The sequence below is a fragment of the Bos javanicus genome, chromosome 7, assembly GCF_032452875.1.
Source record: "Bos javanicus breed banteng chromosome 7, ARS-OSU_banteng_1.0, whole genome shotgun sequence".
Lineage (NCBI taxonomy): Eukaryota > Metazoa > Chordata > Mammalia > Artiodactyla > Bovidae > Bos > Bos javanicus.
This window is the reverse complement of record NC_083874.1, coordinates 76,619,747-76,639,116: the sequence shown is the minus strand read 5'-3', so window position 1 is coordinate 76,639,116 and position 19,370 is coordinate 76,619,747. Positions and strand designations below refer to the sequence as shown.

Below are 19,370 nucleotides of genomic sequence, written 5' to 3'. Positions count from 1 at the left end.
TTAACTTTTTAAATTATAGACAGAATACACTCTTCAAAACTTTATACATAACTATGTCTAAACCTTTTCTTAACAATCAGTTTTAATGCCATCTTCTTTGTGAAGCTGAAGCATATCCCCAGATGAAAATTTTTCTTTCTCCACTAAGCCCTCATAATACTGACTATTTTCACCTTCAGTTCAATTCAATCACTCAGTCATGTCTGACTCTTTGCAACCCCATAGACTGCAGCACACCAGGCCTCCCTGTCCATTGCTAACTCCTGGAGTTTACTCAAACTCATGTCCATGGTGATGCCATCCAACCATCTCATCCTCTGTCGTCCCCACCTTCTCCTGCCTTCAATCTTTCCCAGCATCAGGGTCTTTTCAAATGAATCAGTTCTTCATATCATGGCTGCAGTCATCATCTGCAGTGATTTTGGAGCCCTCCAAAATACAGTCTGTCACTGTTTCCACTGTTTCCCCATTTATTTGTCAAGAAGTGATGGGACCAGATGCCATGCTCTTAGTTTTCTGAATGTTGAGTTTTAAGCCAAATTTTCATTCTCCTCTTTCACTTTCATCAAGAGGCTCTTTAGTTCTTCTTCGCTTTCTGACATAAGGGTGGTGTCATCTGCATATCTGAGGTTATTGATACTTTCACCTTATATTACAGTAATATATGTGAGTCAGATTTCCTCTATTTCATTATCAATTTCTGCTCATTTATTTACTGTAGATATTCATTCAGGTGTGATGACACTGATGTAGGGTTCATTTCTGTTTTTACCATTGTACAAAATATTTGGTAAGTGTATACTAAATACTACTGAATGAACTGATTAACCTGGTACTTAGAGTGCTCTTTATATTTCTTAATAACGCATTTTTAACCCATGGGCTACAGAATGTCTCCCTCATCTTTGGGAAAGCTAACTAAACTGATTTCACAGTGTGATGATGTCTACAGATTTTCAACCTAGTTCAGTTAAGGTATGAGCAGGCATAAAGTTATATTCTCCCATACCCTTCAACCATAGGTCCCTATGTCTTTAAGTGACAGTGAATAGTTACCTTCCATTGTCCTGCATGCAACACTGGGCCTTTTCACAAGCAAAGTTTACAAGAAAGGTTTTGGAATTGGTAGTCTGGATAGTATTAGGGCAATAGAAGGTATCACCAAAAGGTATCTTACTATTCCACTGACTCCTTGCCTTTCTCCTCTTCTCCTATCTGCTCCTCAGCCATCCTTCCAAGAAGATCTGGGAGTTCCATATTCTCTATCAGCTCCCCTCTAAAAAGTTTAAAATGTGAGCTATATATGCAATTTAACATTTTCTAGAAGCCGTGTTTAAAAAAAAAAGTCTGATAAGGGGGTAAAATGATTTTTAAAATATATATTATTTAACCCAATATATCACAATGTTATTATTTCAACATTAACCAATCAGTATCAGTTCAGTCGCTCAGTCATGTCTGACTCTTTGCAACCCCATGAACCACAGCACACCAGGCCTCCCTAACCATCACCAACTCCCAGAGTCCACCCAAACCCATATCCATTGAGTTGGTGATGCCATTCAACCACCTCATCCTCTGTTGTCCCCTTCTCCTCCTGCCCTCAATCTTTCCCAGCATCAGGGTCTTTTCCAATGAGTCAGCTCTTCGCATGAAGTGGCCAAAATATTGGAGCTTCAGCTTCAACATCAGTCCTTTCAATGAACACCCAGGACTGATCTCCTTTAGGATGGACAGGTTGGATCTCCTTGCAGTCCAAGGGACTCTCAAGAGTCTTGTCCAACACCACAGTTCAAAAGCATCAGTTCTTCGGTGCTATAGTCCAACTCTCACATCCATACATGACCACTGGAAAAACCATAGCCTTGACTAGACGGACCTTTGTTGGCAAAGGGATGTTTCTGCTTTTTAATATGCTGTCTAGGTTGGACATAACTTTCCTTCCAAGGAGTAAGCATCTTTTAATTTCATGGCTGCAATCACCATCTGCAGTGATTTTGGAGCACAAAAAAATAAAGTCTGACACTGTCTCCACTGTTTCCCCATCTGTCTGCCATAAAGTGATGGGACCAGATGCCATGACCTTAGTTTTCTGAATGTTGAGCTTTAAGCCAACTTTTTCACTCTCCTCTTTCACTTTCATCAAGAGGTTCTTTACTTCTTCTTCACTTTCTGCCGTAAGGGTGGTGTCATCTGCATATCTGAGGTTATTGATATTTCTCCCAGAAATCTTGACTCCACCTTGTGCTTCCTCCAGCCCAGCGTTTCTCATGATGTACTCTGCACATAAGTTAAATAAGCAGGGTGATAATATACAGCCTTGACGTACTCCTTTTCCTATTTGGAACCAGTCTGTTGTTCCATGTCCAGTTCTAACTGTTGCTTCCTGACCTGCATATAGGTTTCTCAAGAGGCAGGTCAGGTGGTCTGGTATTCCCATCTTTTTCAGAATTTTCCACAGTTTAACCAATATAAAATTTCCATATTAACCAATATAAAAGCTTAAAAAAGTATGTGGCATATTTCATACTAAGGCTTCGAAATCCTCTACACATTTAACATTTCATGGTACATCTCAATTTGCATTGGCCACATTTCAAGTGTTCAGCAGCCATGTGTGACTAGGGACTACTCTGTTAAGTAGCTGACTCAATGTTATGCAAGTCAATTTCTCTTCTCCAAGATCCTACTTCCAAAACTTTATGCCCAAACTTCTTGAATGATTTTTTTCTTGTGCTTAAATTTTCTCTTTAATTATATATGAATTATTTGAAAGCAAGCCTTCATCCTTATTTACTTATTCATTTAGTGTTCTATACCATGCATAATTCAGTGTATAATGTACATTTACCACTTGGCTAATATTTGCTGTGAGACATTTACCGTGTGTGGTCAATCACTCAGTCATGTCCAACTCTGTAAGTCCATGGACTGTGGCCTACCAGGCTCCTCTGTTCATGGAAGTTTCCAGGCAAAAATACTGGAGTTGGTTGTCATTTCTTTCTCCAAGGGGTCTTTCTGACCCAGGGGTTGAACGCACGACTCTTGCTTCTCTGCACTAGCAAGCAGATTCTTTACAACTGAGCCAATTTCAATCTTTTCATTGTATTGTCTAAACTTTCTTGAGATCTACTGTACATATTATCTGATCTCTCATGGTCATTATGAAACAGGTTAGCGCAACAGAAAAAGCAAATATATATCTCCAGGTCTTAGATCCACCGATGATAATCTATTGGATTTTCATCAGTAAATTAATTTCACTGTATCTACATTTCTTAATCTTGTAAAATGAACAGAACTATTCACAAATTCTCTGCTAGAGGATTTTGTGAGCACATTTTAAAAATATACGTCAATGCATTTTCTAAGTTGCAAAGCACAGAAACAATACAACAAATATGCATTTATGATATTTTTGTTTTGGTTTCATTAAGCTAAGTTTTGGCCCTTGACTAAAGTAAAACCTTGTGCCAGTAGTTCACAATGGCTTTTAAAATCCCCTCATAGCTCGTAATTTATCGTTTTGAGTTCAGTAACTTGCAAGACCACTTGGGATTAATTTTTCTAAAGTATATTAATTTACTTGTCTACACTGAAGCTTAATTTTTCCATGTCTTACAGACTGGCAGGAGATTCTTGAAACTAGCTAAATACCTTTATAGTGTTACTAAGCATTTTAATCCTGGGTAGAAAGAAGCAAAAGGAATTTTTTTAAAAAAGAGAAAAGCACAATAAATGTACTTTTGAATAATTGGATTTATTACAAGTAGAGGAATAAGCTTTGCCAAGATTACCATTCATTGCAAATCAATATTGTCAGAGTTCTGAATTCACTTTAATATTTTGGTAAATTGATTAGCACTGTTGTCAAAATCACAATTTTTTTAAATCTCAAAGCAAAGGAAAAGTAAGGATATGGATTGTTTTAAGATAAAGAAGCTTCTCTATATTTTCAGGTGAATAAGTAACAGAAACAGATTTTCATTTAAATACTACTGGGTTTACACGTTTTATGTTTATTTTTAAAGGAAAATAAATTTGTTTGAGAGTCATTTGGCAAATCTGAAATATGGATGCAAACATACATACACACACACACACACACATACTAACATCCAATTTATGAACACCATTTAAACAGCACACCTGTTCAATTAGAAAGCACCACCAAACAGGTCAGGTCACATTTCACTGCATTCATACAATGAGTGAGCTGCTTAATCAACCCCAATGGTGTTTGTTCCAGTCTAATTGTGGTTTGTGCCAGTTATGAACAGGCTCTGGCTCTTGAGTAAAATTTTTTACCATGAGACTTTTGTACATTTTATGCAAATTACTTGCATTATCAGTACTATTTAAGATTTGATCTTAATTTATTATATTTCAAAAATTAGGTTAATGCTCTTGGGAATGATAGTTTTCTAAGCCATTCTGAAATATCAACATCATCCATAATACTGCATTTTTATAATCAAAAGTTTTTCAATTTTTGGTTTTTGTATTTGTTTATAATCTCTGTAATTTAAGAGTTTTTCTTATGCCTCCATAAATGCCTAGCTATATTTTCCACCTTCCAATTTCATTTGCATTCCTAGTTTTGGCCATCACTCCTTAGTTCAGTCTTTGGATGATATTATCTAGGTGCAAATTGGTCATAGCTTGGGTTTCTTTTTGTTTTCTCACAAATTTTTAAATATATAGATAAAAAGAGAAACTAACAAGATTCATAGTCTTTGACTTTTCTTTGATAATAGAACAATATGGTACTCCAGACTATGGCATTAGGGTCCTAAAGCCAAACTAGCAGTCAATAAATATCATGAACCACGACCAATGTGAATTTGATTACTCAGTGGTTATGGAGCTGAAACTGAAAGCCTCTGAAAAGAATCCTAAGCTTGTGACATTTACAAAGCTGTTGCTAAAGACAAAACAGGTATGAAAGGTCATGGCAGACTAAGGCTTTGGGGGCCAGGAGGAGGGGGCAATTCATCCACAGGAAGATTAAAGGATTCAAGTTTTGAGAACAAAGTTTGTAATTTTCCTGTGTACAAGACAAGATATTGTTTGTGATGCATATATCTGCCATGCATCTTAAGTCTGAAAATAAGATGAAGTGAATATAGAATAACTTGCCTTTACTTCAGTTCATTCTATCAGGTACTGTTTCCTTCATGCATTCTATCAATCACATGGTGAAAGCACATATTGGGGGAAAAAAATAGAGACAAAGACAGAGAAAATGAGGAAGTAGAGCTTGCAGAATAAACTTAAAAATGCTTATTGATAATTTCATGTAATGGATATTTGGGGGCTTCTTTGCTAGCATCTATTCCCCATTCGTCCCAGAGGTTGCTGATTGTCTTTAGAAAACAATATGATCCAAGGAAGCTGTCTTGGAATGAGGTCACTAACACAGATCAAGTCAATATGCATAGCTTAGGTCAGTTCCACATCTATTCTTTTCAGCTATTTGCACTAAAAACATTTCACTGTTCTGTATAAAATTTTCTGTGTTGTGTTTCTGCTTATATGCTGTAAACAAATGAATCCTAAATGATCTCTCAATGGAAACCTCTAACAATAGCTAAATTAGGGTTATGGGTGAATAAGCCTTTCCATTTTTGTAACTGTACTACGTAAAACGTGCCACATTCTAAAAATGTTAAGTTCTTGAAATCATCAAAGACTGACTTTAAATAAAGTTACCAATTTTTAGATTACAAAAGTCTTGACATCAATTATCACAAGCTTTTAATTAATGTCTCAAGGAAAGAATAACCATCAGCATATTAATTAACTGACATTTAAATATATTAGAATATCATCAATTTTAACATTTGTTTTAATTGAAGCCACCTATTTCCATTGTATTAATCAGCATCTGTCATAATTACGCTTTACTGACTTTCACTTTTGTGTTTTTTCAAAGTAATATACTCATCAATATTTTCACTTTCAATAGTATATACAGCCAATTTCAATTGTATATTATATACAGCCAAATTTGTATATAACATACAATTTGTATTTACATATACATACGTGTACATGTGCATATGCGTATATAATATACATATATATGTATATGTAAATTAAGTACTTTATGCAATAAATGCAAAGTATCATTTACTTAATAATAAAGCATTGGTCATCACAATATAAAATTATGAAACAGGACTCAGTTTAATTGCTTTTGTAAAAAATAAATATATATGAAATCATTTCTTGTTTGTAAGAAAATTACTTAATCTTTTTGGATTCTCAATCTTTATCTACATAAAGAGTAAGGTGGACCATATTTTCTTTAGTTTCTCTCCAAATTTCAAACTGCATGAAGTAAGGAATAAAAAATCATTATTGTTCCAAAACTTTGTCACCAGAATGAATTCCTCAGGTCAAGGTAAATAATCAAAATACTTACAAATATGATACTTAAACATTTTTACTGGTACTAGTAGTATCTTAAGACTGTTAAATTACAATATGTTTATTTTATTAGAAATTGGTGACAATAAAATGTGTTAAGGCTATAGATATTTTTTCAGTAAGCATGTGTATTTTGTCAACAGAATTTTAAGCTAAAGAAAGAGAGTTGAAAAACTATTTAAAAAAGAGTTATACTCTAAATAATAAAAGCTTACTTTGCTATTGGCCCACATGCAAAAGCTGTAGTAAAGATGATTAAAAAGGAGAAAAAGGAAACAGTATTTGCATTCATTCTGGTAATAGAATATGAAATTAAAGCATGAAGGGATTAATGTTTTAAAGCTTGACTTGCAGTGATAAAGCTAAGGTATTAGAACAGACAACATAACCGTTACAGGATAGACAAGCAAAGAAAAAGCAGCAAATGCCTTAAAGATGAGCAAGTCAACCTAGAATGGAATTACAAAATGATTAATCAATACAAATGAGAAACTGTACAAGGAAAGAGAGCTTGGTGAGACTTCTTATGGGACTCAACACTGCGGCCGCTTAAAGATAATGAAAGGAGCTGGGCAAAGCCAAAGAAATGCTTTCATTCCGTGGCAAAGTCATTTGTGAACAGTTTAAATTACCCTAATCACCTCCCCTCCAGCCGTCAGTAGGCTCTGACTCTTTAGTTATTTAAAAAAAGGAGTTTGGGGAAATGAGTTTTGCGAATCTAAGCTGCAAAATAATTATACACACACCGTTTTAGCATTTTAACAATGCAATCCCAAACATTTGTTCTCATTAGAATGCAAATCGACTCATTTAATAATCCCACAAGAGAATTCCACCACACTCAGCTTAAAAAGCGCAATGGTATTCAAAATATTATTAATAAATGCCAAGTATGGAAAAGCCAGTTTACTTTGCCAACAGCTCAGGCTAGATAAAAGAAATATACTTACATTTCCAATCTTTTTGTGTGTTGTTTTTCTGACCACATTTAGTTTAATTGAAATTTAACAGTTGAACTGGTCTGGGACAGACTTCAAAAAAGAAAAAAAATCAAGGTGACAATTCCTTCTGTCTGGCACATAAACTTTCACACTCATCACAGAGTTACAGCTTATCATGCAAACGAAAGGCATCCATTTATCCTGAGTAGTGTATAATTTCATTACTCTAAATTGTTGCTAATTGTCTTAGCCTGTGGCAGACAGGAGACAGTTTAGGATTCAGTTTGTCTTAAGTTGCAAGACTTTGGAACAAATCACCACAATGTATGAATGTGAATTTTCTTTAGCAAGAGTCTTTTTTTAAGAATAAAAACTCTTTCAGAAACACAGTTTTGACCCCAAACTTAATGATTTTTATACAGTCAGTACTGGAAATTGTGTTATACATAAGCTGCATTATGACATTAAAAAATTCTCCAGAATTATTATTCTCCAGAACTATTATTTTAAAAGAGACTTCTAGCCAACTTTTTTCAATTAAGAATATTGCTCCCACATTAATGGACATAATTTTGGCAAAATTCAATCACCAATTCACTCATTTTTTCATTCATATTTTTATACGCAAGTCACAATCTTATTTTATTTCTGCTATTGACTATTTTTCTTTACCTAATTTAATACACTGTTTATATTTGAGCCTCCCTTTCATTGAATCTCAAGGAACTACTAAAACTATAATACTGATCGCTTTTCCTAACTCACCATGCATGCAGTAAGAAAAGAATTTAAAATTTATGTAGTGGTGGTAGTTTTGTTGCTAAGTCGGGATCAACTCTTGCAACCCCATGGACGGTAGCCCACCAGGCTCTTTTTTCCATGGGAATCTCCAGGCAAGAATACTGGAGTGGGTTGGTTGACATTTCCTTCTGCAGGGGATCTTCCTGATCTAGCAATCAAACTAGCGTCTCCTGCTTTGTAGATGGTCTTATGCATTGTAGGCAGATTATTTACTGTTGAGACACTGTGGATTTCCTCAAAATTTATACATGGGGGCAAGTAGCTAAAAAAGTGCTATCCTTCACAGGAGTAATGTCATTTAAAAAATAAAAGAGTGGATTTTCAAACATAAAGATGGATCCAGATATCTGTTGTGCTCATTCTTTGTGAGGGTGAGAGTAACAGTGTAGAGGGCATCCCTTTATTGAATCATCAAAACCAGAAATAATTAAATGACTATGTGTGCAAACACACAAAAAACAGGATAAATCCTATAATTATTTCCCCAGTCAACTATAATCAAATGTAAATATTATTCAGTTACAAACTATCAGGCAGAGAGCCAAGCCTGCTAACAAATATACATTCAGACTTTGGCAAGCATACTTGGAATGTAGAACCCACATAGTTTAAATGGTTTATTTTACATAAACAGTTACAGACCAGAAAAAGTACTCTCAAGGGCAGGTTATGAACTGAATTGTATTCTTCCAAATTCATACACTGAAGCCTCGACTCCCAGTGTAACAGTATTTTGGAAATAGGGCCCACCAAAGGTAAGTATGGAATGAGGTCATAAGGGTAGGATCTTAATCCAATATGACTGGTGCCCTTAAAGAAGAGAAAGAAATATCAGTGAAATGGCCACATGAGGTCACAGTAGAAATGTGGCCATCTGCAAACCAAGGATAGAGGCCTCAGGGAAAACCAGACCTGCTAACACTTTGATCTTGGACTTCCAGCATCCAGAACAATGGGAAAAATAAATTTACATTGCCTCAGCCACCTACTAATAGCATTTTGTTATGGCAGATCTAGCAAACCAATAGAGGGTGTCATCTCTTCTCATATCTCTTGGGCACCTTCTGTACCTTTCTCAGAATATACACATAGTTTAGCAGAAAGAATTTCTGAAAGATACACTCATGGACATGCAAAGAGAGAAGAAGTCTTTTATTAAATATAGAGTTTATAGTTGTGTTCAAATTAGTAACTTAGGAATCAAAAGATGGAGAATTGAGAACAATTAGGAAAAATTTTATTCATCTAAAAAGCAGAGACATTGTTTTGCCAACAAAGGTCCATCTAGTTAAGGCTATGGTTTTTCCAGTAGTCATGTATGGATGTGAGAGTTGGACTATAAAGAAAGCTGAGTGCCGAAGAATTGAAGCTTTTGAACTGCAGTGTTGGAGAAGACTCTTGAGAGTCCCTTGGACTGCAAGAAGATCCAACCTGTCCATCCTAAAGGAGATTAGTCTTGGGTGTTCATTGGAAGGACTCATGTTGAAGCTGAAGCTCCAATACTTTGGCCACCTGATGTGAAGAGCTGACTCATTTGAAAAGACCCTGATGCTGGGAAAGATTGAGGGCAGGAGAAGAAGGGGACAACAGAGGATGAGATGGTTGGATGGCATCACCGACTCAATGGACATGGGTTTAGGTAGATTCCAGCAGTTGGTGATGGTTAGGGAGGCCTGGTGTGCTGTGGTTCATGGGGTAGCAAAGAGTTGGACACGACTGAGCAACTGAACTGAACTGATTTGAGGTAAGAGTCTAAAATAAATCTCCAAAAGCAGTTGTACTATAATTCCTAGGTTGAATGTGGATTAGCAGTAAAAGAATCTGCCTGCACTGCAGGAGACACACAGGAGATATGGGTCCAATCGCTGTGTCAAGAAGATACCGTGGAAAAGGAAATGGCAGCCCAGTATTCTTGCTTGGAAATCCTATGGACAGAGGATTCTGGGGGGTACAGTTTATGGGGTCTCAAAGAGTTGGGCATGACTTAGAGACTAAACAACAACAACAATATTACATTTGTTTCTTGGTTCTCAGACACGACTGAGCAACTTCACTTCTTCTGAACAACAGATATGGAGTAAGCTAAAACTAACCCCACTTAGGGAGAAGGCTAAGAATAGGGAATGAAAGAACATGCAACACATCCTTCTTTGTCAACCAATAGTAGAACATCATTGTAATGTAACCAACCTACAGCAAAAGCAAGAGCAGTGTTCTTCTAATCTAATGAAGCCAGAGGAATAAGATGGTCTCCAACAGGGATCACTAGGATAACTCTCCTCTATGGTAATTTATGGGTACAGATATTCAATCTCACTGCAAGCCACTGACAATCAGCTAGTATCTGAATATTAATATCAACCCAGCTGTTAAAACACTCAGATCCTTTTCCTCTTATTTTCTCTCCAATAGAGGATATTTAGATGAAAGTAAAAGGAAAGATGCTACCACAGTGTTTCCTGGGGGCTAGCAATTTTCAAAGTATAAGTAAATATAGATAAAGCTGATGGACAGGTACTGATTTATTTTGAGGAGCACAGTCGTTTAGAATTAAATTCTTTCTAGATGCATTTCTGTGTTACATATACACCTGAGACGCCTATTCGTTGGGAATGGAGAAAGACAATTTTCAAAGACTTTTAGAAGGGAGGATGAGAATAAGTCCTAGAAGAAAACTCTCAAAAAGCATTGAATGACAGATGGTCATAGTGAAAAAGGAAGGAATGATCAAAGGCAAACTGCCCACTGTGAATTTGCTTTGTTTGCCTGTGATTTCAAATAAAACACTCTCAGGGTTGTAAGAAAATAAAATGGTTGTTGGTAATTGGAGGATACCCTGAACTGCTGTGCCACAAAGATGAGAGCAATAAGATTGCTTTCAGAAAGCTAAACTGCACACAGCACCTCCTTGAAGTATTCTTACTAAACCCTGAACCCAACCATGTTTCTAGAGCTAACATCCATTAACAAGAAATACAAGGGAAAGAGAACACAGTAAAAAAAACACCACAAGAAAGCAAAGAGAAAAAAGCAGAACATGGAATGAATGAAATAGTGTTAACTTTGATAGATGGCCTAAAGGCACTGGGATAATCAGTCTTATAAAATTATACTCCTTTTTAGAGATGTATATTGAAATATATAAGGTTTAAATATCATATTTGTAATTTTTTTTGAAAATGTTTCAGTAAAAGTGAGAAAATATAATACATGAAGCTAATGTGATAAAATCTTGATAATTGTGAATCTGGGTAATGAGTACAGAAGAATCAATTGTTCTAGGGTTATTTCTTTAACATTTTAATTTTTTTCATAATAAAAAAGAAACACGTTAAGCTGAAAGAGTGATACAATGAATCAGTGTGAAGTTTTACAAATTCACTGGAAGAAGACTGAATAGTTTCCAGGCCAAGCAGAATTCTCTGTATGCTGATGGGATGGACTGTCAGACTGAACGAATATGGCACTCTTCTGTAAGGTCAGAGAGTTAAAAGGAGTCACAGAAGCAAATACTTATCTTTCCAATTATTAAGATAGCAGGAAATCTTCAACATTGGATTCTGAATATTTCTTGCCCCAAGGACAAGATGGTTTCTATACTGAAATAACTAAAGGACAGAGGCATCAAACTGGGTCTTATTTGATACAAAAATACTTTTTTAAAATGTCTTAATTAGTTGGCAACATTTAAAAAGCTAGATTATTTCATATAAACATCCTTTGTTTTTTTAAAAAAAATCATGTTGACTTGGTTCTATTGTCTGATGTGGTCATTCCATAAGACTAACGATCCACTGATCCTTCAGATATGGGCACGCACCCTCCAATCTCCACGAATGGGTAACGATTCAGGATAGTATCACTTCCATGTTAGGCACTATTATCCTGGCTCCTGTATGCATTCAGTTTTGTAACACCTGCTGTGCCATGTTCAGTACTCTTCCGATAAGACCATTCATTACACATGGAATGAAATAACTGTCTAGGCTTTTTGCATCAAATACTACTTAACATTTGTTCGTTATGTTCCATGTTTTTGAATCCAAACTCACTAAGCAATCTAGACATTCTCATGGAGAACTGTCTGGAGGGTGTGAATGTGCAGTACATGTACATTCGTACAGTTGAATCTCAGTTCTTTTGTTCCCTGATCTCAAACCCTTTGTGTCTAAGTTTACTAATCACTAACATGGGGTTAATAAATTTAGATGGTCATAAAGTTGTTTTAAATATTAAATAAAGCATTTACTTCAATGATTGGCATATCTTAAAAATAGTAGCTGTTGTTTCTTTTACTAGAAGTATAGTAGTAATGGTACTGGTATTTCATGGGATTTGAGTATTTTTTAGCCTATGACAGAGAGGTCTTGCGGCAAATTAGTAAAATGTTTCTAAGGTATGATTCAACTTTCCATGCTATTTGACTGTAGAAGGAGAAGAGATTGATAAGGCAAAAATGATGTGTGTCAGTTATCAACTTATTTAGTTGCTTAGCTTAGTTCCACAACTACTCTTCTTTGCACAATTCAGTTCGATCCTGTAAACATTTCTCCTTTAGCAGCTGGCCCATTTTTTGACTAATAGTACTGGAGAGACACTGCAACATGAAGAGGCATCTCTTCTTTTAATGCACTTAATATGCTGCTTTTTTGCCCCCACAACAGATGGAGTTGAGCAGGACAGCCAAAGGCGTGCAGTCTCCAGTGAGTTGTTCCAGCGTACTGTCAGGAAGTCTCCCAGTAAGTTTCCGTGGCAGCCCAGAAGGCTGCTTCCCAGAAAACGTCAGTATCCTGGTGGGAGTCTTCATTGTTAGTGCTTCCAGCAGGTCAAAACTATCCTAGGGGCTCTAGTGTGGTTCTTTGGTTTTATCTGCTGCCAGTACTGGCCTACAGCACCTCAGGAACCATTTCTATCACCTAAAGGACCACAGTTACATCTCTTGGAACGAGGTTTGAACCTCAGCTTTGGGAGGATACAGAGCTCCTCTAGCATGATTCTTTCCTCAGCTGCTCCCTCTTAGCATTTGAGGTAATAGCTGATCCCTAATTTGCTATTCCTACATTCTTGGGACTTTAGACCTCTTAGAAAATAATACATTGTCACTGGTTAACAATTTTTATTTTTAGTAAATTTTCTCTTCATATTACTAGCTTGGTGTCTGTTAACTTACTGGACCCTAACTGACAGAGTACTTAGTATTCACAGGAGTGTCTCGATAGATATATCAAGAACAATTTATACGTATATCTGTACCTATATATATAGTAATATCTCTATGTCTGTTGTTTAGATCCACCTAGCATCCCTGTTCAGTTACTCTGGTAATGTTTATTTCACATCCTTGGAGAACTAACTTCTTCCCAACATTTGTGGTCCTTGAGTAAATAAAAATCACAGTCCTTCAGTCCCATCTTCTCCTCCCAAGTCCCAGTCTTCCCTTCATGTGGTAAACATATGATGTAGACTAGATAAATCAAACTAGTTCATCTATATTGATTCATTCTGAGATGTCTTCTGATCCAATTTAGGGAAATCATAAGTAAAGTAAAGTTGCTCAGTCGTGTCCGACTCTTTGCGACCGCATGGACTGTAGCTTACAACGCTCCTCCGACCATGGGATTTTCCAGGCAAGAGTACCAGAGTGGGTTGCCATTTCCTTCTCCAGAGGATCTTCCCAACCCAGGGATCGAACCTGGGTCTCCTGCATTGTAGGCAGATGCTTTACCATCCAAGCCACCAGGGAAATCATAGTTTGGATTTATTTATTTAATTTTGGCTTAAAGGGAGAGACACATTTCTCTTTCCTCTTGGATTATCAAATCCAAAGATGTGAAATGCCTTCCTCCAGCCTCTCCAGAAGTAAAATAAGACCCAACTAGAGGAAAGCAAAAAAGAGCAAGTGAATGTTAGACAGCTTGGGAGAAAAAAAGGAAAAGAAAAGAGCCAGACTCTAGGCCAATAGCATCATTAACAATCATGAATTTCCTGAGTCAGTTTTGACCTTAGGACTTACACTGGCATGAATCAACTTTTTGTTTTGTTTTATTTTGTACGGTATTTGTGTTGTTGCAATAAAGGAGTCAGAACCAGTCCCACTGTCAATAAATTGAGATCATATGCTATCTCAATATCATGGTGATGTTAGTTTTTCCTTGAGCCTATATTTCATGGCATGCCAACCAATGATATTGAGAAAAAAAAATCTGGGTATTCAATACAAAGAACTATATCCAAATGAATTTTTCGTAGCCAAACATTTGTATTTCTAGGTGTTCTTTTAATTTGTTTACATTTATTGTGCAATATGAGAACCTTCTTGAAGGCATCTCTGAAAAACTAATGTCCACTTCTTGCTAGAATCCTTCCAGATAAAGGGAACTCTGGAGACCAAATAAATTATTGAAGTTAATTTTAAATACAGTTTTTTAAATAAATGAGGTCACTTTTCTCCAACTATTGTATCACTTACAATTATTCACTATTTCTACGCCCTGTGCTATATAGAAAAAGTATTATAAATAGCTTTTCAATTAAAAGTTGGATAGCTAAAGAACTCACTGAATGTCATCAAAGTTTATTCAAAAGTTATCTACTTTCTACCTACCCACATTCACCAACTTTTTATAGTTTTTCCAAAGCATCTTTAGTTAAAAAATTAAATTCTACACCATTTTTGAGTTATAATTAGTATATAATGAAATGCACAGATATAAAGCACAGAGCTTGAATCATTTTGACAAATAAATTCATCCGTGTCCTATACTCAATAAAGATAGAGGACATTTCTATAATCTCAGTTACTTAGTGCCTTTTGCAATTAATGTTTATCATACTCAGAAAATACTATTCTAAATACGAGCAGTATAAGATATCAGTTTCCCCATATTTAAACACCACGTAATGCAATCATACTATTTAGATTCTGAATTCTTCCATTCAACATGATGTTTTGGAGATCCATCCATGTTATCACAAGCATGTATAATATTGCTAAACACTATTTGATTATATGAGTATATAACTCTTTTCTTATCCATTCTCCTATTTGTGGACATTTTTTTATGCTACAGCTGTTCACTATTAGGGATAAACCTGCCTTGAACACTTTTGTATGCAAGTTTTGGGGCATTTTAATTTCATTTATCTTGGATAAATCCTCACAAGTAAAAATTACTAGTTCATAGGAGAGAGGTAAGTTTAACTATATAAGAAACATGCAAATATTAGATGAGAATTGTAGTTGCTCCACGTCCACGGAAACATTTGGCATTGGTCTTCTCAGTTTTATCCATTCTGTTAAATACGTAGCAATGTCTCATTGTAATTTTAATTTGCATTTCACTAATAAGTAAGGCTGTTGAGAGTCTTGTATGTGAATTTCCTCTTGTGCTAATTGTGTCTTCATATCTTTTGTCAAGTTTTATTTTTTATTGGGCTGTTACCTTTATTATTTTGTCATGAACTTCACTGTATATTCTAAATATGCCTTTTGTCAGATACACGCATTGCCAATGTTTATCAGTATATAAATTGTATTTTCAGTGTCTTGTGTTTGTGAGAAAACTATTTAAATTCTGATAAATATTCATTTTAGGTTTTTTTTAATGGCTAGTGCTTTTTGTGTACAATCTAAGAAACCTTTTTCAGTCTTAAACATGGTTTTCAAAAGAAAAGATATTTTATGTTTGGGTCTACAATATATCTCAAATTAATTATTGTTTATGGAGCAATACAGGTGTTGAAGTTACTTATGTTTCACACATCTGCCTAGTTTCAGGATGGTTTATTGAAAGGACTGTATTTTCCACCATTAAGCTGTTTTGGTGTCTTTCTCAAAAAACAGTTGAGCGCTATATTAGAGATTTGTTTCCAGACTTTGTATCCTACTTCATTTCATAAGCATGACAGACATCATTGTGTTTCCATAGAAAGGGTCCTGTGCCCTTACCTACTCCTTGTCTTCACCAACAAGATGGGACAAAAGCAGAAACCACAGGAAGTTTCAGGGGCATAACAGCAGAGAGAAATTGTTTTTCACTCAGCAGTTAAAAATTGGCATCAATATTTACAGTGGTGAATAGAGAGAGTGATGTGATACAGTGGAGATGGCTGGTGTAGGAGCATGTCCAGGTAAAGATAGTTTAAAGCATTTCTGTGCCTCCAGCGAAGAACATGAGTTTGAGCAATGAACATGAGTTTGAGCAAAACTCGATGGATGTAAGTTTGAGCAAGATCCAGGAGTTGGTGATGGACAGGGAAGCCTGGCATGCTGCAGTCCATGGTATCACAAAGAGTCGGACCTGACTGAGTGACTAAACTGACTGATGTGCCTCCAACAGAGCATTCAGGTGTTCCCATACTTCTCTAAGAGATCCGAGGCAGCAGCTGAGGAAAAAACCTGTAGTCCTGCAGAGTCCCCAGGATCACTAACTGGAGATTACAGTCATCACCACTGCTCATCAGACAAGGGTATAGATAGCTCAGAGGAAACAGCTTAACAGACAATGCCCTGCAAGTACCACATACCCCTTTCAAATATTGCCATGGCAATAGATACGCCTTCTAGACCTGAGACTCAACCAGGTAGAAATGGAAAGGTAGCGCTTCCATCACGGCTGAGAAGACTCTGAATTCACTGGGTTATTCTTGAGTTCACAAAGATGATGGCATTTTCCTTTATGTTCATTTTCATTTTGCTTATAAAAAATATGTACTTGAGAGTTAAAAAAAAAGAGGAAGGAGATTCTCTTTTCTTTTAATAAAATTTACAATTTGAGAAATTCATGTTAGTTAAATAAAATTTCAATTTGTAAATCTGGCATCTTTCATATAAAAAGAGAAGTGCAGTATATAAGAAAAAAATCAATGTGGAGTCAAAATACTTTAACATAGTCTTAGTCTTGCTACTTTTTAGCTATGCACTGTCAGGAAAACATCTTTAAACTTTATTTTTTTTTTACATTGCTTTTTTTTTAATATCAGAATTATTTATTAAATCTCTGGAATATACCAAGCACACTGATATGCTATTTATAATACATGTAAATTTTAATTTATAAAGCAATCCAGAGAGATAGGTATCATGTTATTTCCATTTTATGAAGAGGAACGAACATTAAACCTTTCATTGAAAGGCAAAACGGTAGTCACATTTCTGTCTCAGAAAGTTGTATGTGTCTCATTGTATGTGACAATGCATGTGAACATGTTCCACACATCAAAAAGCCAAATCCTTGCTATCTTTATTATTATTTATATTCTCAGGGTTCTTCAAATTGATTTCTATTTCTCTTTTCTGGATTCATTACTCTACAATGCCCCTTAGCAGCAACTCCAATTCATTTGCTATCCTTTATGCAAACTGTTTGACACACCTATATCCATACATATGAATACAGTTTTTCCTTCATCTGGAATTAGAGAAACTTAAGCCCATTCTGCTGGATCATGGAAAAAGCAAGAGAGTTCCAGAAAAACATCTATTTCTGCTTTATTGACTATGCCAAAGCCTTTGACTGTGTGGATCACAGTCAACTGTGGAAAATTCTGAAAGAGATGGGATTACCAGACCACCTGACCTGCCTCTTGAGAAACCTATATGCAGGTCTGGAAGCAGCAGTTAGAACTGGACATGGAACAACAGACTGGTTCCAGATGGGAAAAGGAGTACATCAAGGCTGTATATTGTCACCCTGCTTATTTAGCTTCTTTTTTTTTTTTTAATTTTATTTTATTTTTAAACTTTACATAATTGTATTAGTTTTGCCAAATATCAAAATGAATCCGCCACAGGTATACATGTGTTCCCCATCCTGAACCCTCCTCCCTCCTCCCTCCCCATACCATCCCTCTGGGTCGTCCCAGTGCACTAGTCCCAAGCATCCAGTATCGTGCATCGAACCTGAACTGGCATCTCGTTTCATACATGATATTTTACATGGTTCAATGCCATTCTCCAAAATCTTCCCACCCTCTCCCTCTCCCACAGAGTCCATAAGACTGTTCTATACATCAGTGTCTCTTTTGCTGTCTCATACACCGGGTTATTGTTACCATCTTTCTAAATTCCATATATATGCATTATTATACTTCTATGCAGAGTACATCATGAGAAACGCTGGGCTGAAAGAAGCACAAGCTGGAATCAAGATTGCCGGGAGAAATCTCAATAACCTCAGATATGCAGATGACACCACACTTATGACAGTGAAGAGGAATTAAAAAGCCTCTTGATGAAATTGAAAGAGAGAGTGAAAAAGTTGGCTTAAAGCTCAACATTCAGAAAACGAAGATCATGGCATCTGGTCCCATCACTTCATGGGAAATAGATGGGGAAACAGGGGAAACAGTGTCAGACTTTATTTTGGGCAGGGAGGGGGGCTCCAAAATCATTGCAGATGGTGACTGCAGCCATGAAATTAAAAGACGCTTCCTCCTTGGAAGGAAAGTTATGACCAACCTAGATAGCATATTCAAAAGCAGAGACATTACTTTGTCAACAAAGTTTCGTCTAGTCAAGGCTATGGTTTTTCCAGTAGTCATGTATGGATGTGAGTTGGACTGTGAAGAAAACTGAACACCAAAGAATTGATGCTTTTGAACTGTGGTGTTGAGGACTCTTGAGAGTCCCTTGGACTGCAAGGAGATCCAACCAGTCCATTCTGAAGGAGATCAGCCCTGGGATTTCTTTGGAAGGAATGATGCTAAAGCTGAAACTCCAATACTTTGGCCACCTCATGCGAAGAGTTGACTCATTGGGAAAGACTGATGCTGGGAGAGATTGGGGGCAGGAGGAGAAGAGGATGACAGAGAATGAGATGGCTGGATGACATCACCGACTCGATGGACATGAGTTTGGGTGAACTCTGGGAGTTGGTGATGGACAGGGAGGCCAGGCATGCTGCAATTCATGGGGTCACAGAGTCGGACATGACTGAGCGACTGAACTGAACTGAAGCCCATTTGAACTCAGGTGGCCTCCTGTTTGAAAACACAGCTAAAAACCCACCATGTCTAGAATCTGTTCTGTTAAGACCTCTACCCATCTCCATTTGTATTTCCTGGTCTCTTTTGGCCTACATGCATTTAGAATATACTCTATGTATGCATTTCTCTAATCATTAAAATAGAAGAGAGATGTTTTAAACATAGTTCAAACACCCTATTTTATCTTTGGACTTCAATTCTAAATATCTG

The 19,370-nt window shown here is 36.3% G+C and overlaps 1 non-coding gene and 1 pseudogene across 1 annotated transcript; one reads left to right on the top strand and one right to left on the bottom strand.

Annotated features, from left to right (window-relative positions):
• The first annotated feature begins 4,822 nt into the window (after window positions 1-4,822).
• Window positions 4,823-19,370, top strand: part of LOC133252159 (mitochondrial adenyl nucleotide antiporter SLC25A23-like) — a 39,893-nt pseudogene continuing 25,345 nt past the window's right edge.
• Window positions 13,846-13,917, bottom strand: TRNAC-ACA (transfer RNA cysteine (anticodon ACA)). The gene has a single exon. It is a non-coding gene; the product is annotated as a tRNA-Cys (tRNA).